The sequence below is a fragment of the Austrofundulus limnaeus genome, unplaced genomic scaffold (genome assembly GCF_001266775.1).
Source record: "Austrofundulus limnaeus strain Quisiro unplaced genomic scaffold, Austrofundulus_limnaeus-1.0 Scaffold113, whole genome shotgun sequence".
Lineage (NCBI taxonomy): Eukaryota > Metazoa > Chordata > Actinopteri > Cyprinodontiformes > Rivulidae > Austrofundulus > Austrofundulus limnaeus.
In genome coordinates, this window is record NW_013952515.1 from 1,283,511 (window position 1) to 1,286,772 (window position 3,262).

The following is a 3,262-nucleotide window of genomic DNA, read 5'->3' on the forward strand; positions in this document are numbered from 1 at the left end:
GTTCTTAGGTGTCGTGTTATGTGTATGTAGTGAATGCAGGCGGGGTTCAACGTCCCCTTGTTTTTGTCTTTTTTTTTCCCTCTTTGTATTGGTATCGTTGGGGCCCTGTATGCCCTTCTGCATACTTTATTATGCTCCTTTTTAACTTTCAGCTACAACTTTGCTCTCTGCAACGTTTTAGCTACAAGTTAGCTACATTTAGCCTTTAGCTACCATTTGCTGATTTTAGCTTTTCAATATTCATCCACACTGACACGAGGGACGCCGCTCTCCTCATCTTCTCGGGCAAGACAGATCCGCCCAAATCYGAATGGTTGAAAACACATTTTTATTTTCCTTTTTTATTTTTCACAAATGACAGAAATCCATCTTGCTGACAGAGAACTTTAATCTTTTATAAATACYCCTGTCTATAAACTGGGTGCGCTACTTCCACAGACAAATTAGCTCGACTTGGTAGAAGTCATGGTTAAACWGGGAAAAAACAAACTGGGAAAATAATCGCAGTGTTCCAGTTAATACTCCCCTCCCTCACTTCCGATGTCCGTCATGGCTCCTCCATGTGATTAGCTGACGTAGTGGCAAAGGGTCAATACATTTGCACCCACTTCCAATGTTATCAATCCCTTTAAATGACTGTTGTTAGTAGTTTTTATCCTCAGGATGGCTTCAGACCAGGAGGGACAGTCTGAAGGGATGATAACTACTAATGACGTCCATTTAATGGGTTGATAACGTTCAAAGCCGGTGTTTTGCTGCTTTTTTGGCTTCTGTTCGGCATCACTTAATTTCAGCTGGCACTGAGCTGTCTTTGTGTTTTATTCTATTTTCAACTAGTTTGTTTGCAAATTATTGACCTGATTGCTGACACTTGTTTTAAAATGTAGCCGTGAACTCAGCAGAGCAGACGTAACCTTCAGTCCCCAGAAGARACTTCATGCTGCCGTGCTGAAGTAMCTGTGTCTGCGACCGCTCAGGCTTTTTGTTCGTGTCTTTTGTTAGACAGATACTCGTATGACCCRAAACCTGGAAAAAAGACACAAAAACAAAACTGTAGAGCAGAATACAGACTCCTCCTGGTATTCAAAATAAAAAAGTGCACTGAACGTGTTTTTATTTTTTAGCTTATCTTGAAAGAATTTTGTCAGAAGTGATGGAAGACAGAAAATATTTGCTACGGTCCTTTTAATCCCTTTACAATACAGGAAACTGCGCCAGTCCTTTGGCTCACAAGCGCCGTCAATCAAACGGAACATGTTGCTACTTTTTCTTTGTTAAACCAAGAAATAAAGTTTCACAAATAAGTCACGAGAATGCTTTACAAATCAAGAGTTTTCTCAGTCCGAAGACGCCCCCCTTCCTCCACTCAGACTCTCTATCTCATAATCCATCCATCTTTGTGCTGGAATGGAGGTCTAATGCTTTCCATGTGTGTGTCAGTGGAGCGGCTCCGTCGGCCAGACCTGCCACTCTTTATTCACTCCTCTTTCTCCACTTCAGCTCGTTTCCAGTGAAAGCCCCGAGTCTGGTTCCACTCAGCCCTCAAACATACGATCACGGCCCCGTATCTGGCCTCAGGCACCAAAAGAAGGTTGGCCTGGACCCTGGATCTGTGTCTCCATGGAAAAGGAWCATGTAGGGCGACTAGTCCACAGCATTGATTGATTAAAGGGATCCACGATTAGTTGTAGCATTAGACTTCATTTGATAAACATTTATTGTAACTCTAAAATAAAGACTGTAAAAATACTGTAAGCGTTTGTAAATTTTTAAATGTACATTTTAACATGGATGGAGCCATTTTATTTACACACAAAGCATTCTGGGTAAATGATGACGTAGATGGGTYATCGGTGCGAGACTGCTAGCGAGCTATATCCACCCTGAAGGTTAATCTTGGACAATATCTGATGATCGACTCTTTTAAATGAAACCAGAGAGCGTTGACAGAGAGGAGAAGGTAGAAATGACTCAGCCTGGAACTGAAAATATGGATGGAGGACAACAGAGCTGCTTCATGGAAGAAGAACCTCAGCTTAGCCTCTTAGCTTTAGCACTAGCGCCAACACTATATTGCCTTACATGTATTAGCTCGGTGCTAGCGCGACAAACAAGCTAAACTGAGGTCCTCCATCCATATTTTCAGTTGCAGGCTGAGTAATTTTTGTGTTCCCCTCTCTGCCATGTGGATGGAGGACCTCAGTGACAAGAGGAGAATGTGTAGTGCTGAGCTAATACATATATATGGTGATAGCGTCGAGGCTAATGCTAAAGCTAAGAGGCTAAGCTGAGGTTCTTCTTCCATGAAGCAGCTCTGTTGTCCTCCATTCATATTTTTAGTTACAGGCTGAGTCATTTCTACCTTCTCCTCTCTGTCAACGCTCTCTGGTTTCATTTAAAATAGTCGATCATCAGATATTGTCCAAGATTAACCTTCAGGGTGGATATAGCTCGCTAGCAGTCTCGCACCGATGACCTATCTACGTCATCATTTACCCAGAATGCTTTGTGTGTAAATAAAATGGCTCTGTCCTGTTATATATATTTTAAACTTTTAGTTTAAAATGATAAAAACTAAACAGCTTACAGTATTTTTACAGTCTTTATTTTACAGTTAAAATAAATGTTTATCAAATAAAGTCTAATGTTTCAACTAATCATGGATTCCTTTAAAGTTATATTAAAACTCATTCAAACAGACATGGAAAAAGACTCTGTCGCTCACCTTTTGCCTTTTGGAGGAAGATTAAAAAATAGACTGAAGATGAATTATTTTGTTGGATTATTTTCTGTAGTTTTGTGTTTAGAAACTGCTGTGTGGACTTATCTTTGGAAGAAGGTCCAAACAGTAAATGAAGATGGAGGTTTTCTGTGGCCTCAGAGGTGTCAGGGGAGTAATGGGACAAATCCTTCCAGCTCGATTTGTTTTAAGAACGGCTATTTCAGTGTTTTGTCTTCCAGTCCTCCTCTTTATTCCCATTTTATCCACTGTCCCATCCTTTTCTTTTTCCACCATCCTCCTCCTCTCCCCACCTTTTTTTTTCTCACCTCCTTTTGAAATTTCTCTCTGAAGCTCCGTGTCTGTACTTGCACACCGATTCAAACTCCTGAGCGCGCCTCATCATCTGTCATAAAAGTGGGAATCAGCTTTGTAATCACTGCTGTGAGCTGTGTGAACGCAGGCATGCAACCTTCCCTGCAGGTGGTCTCGCACATCTTTTCACACACAAGTGGGGTTCATTTAATTTCATTTTATTTTATT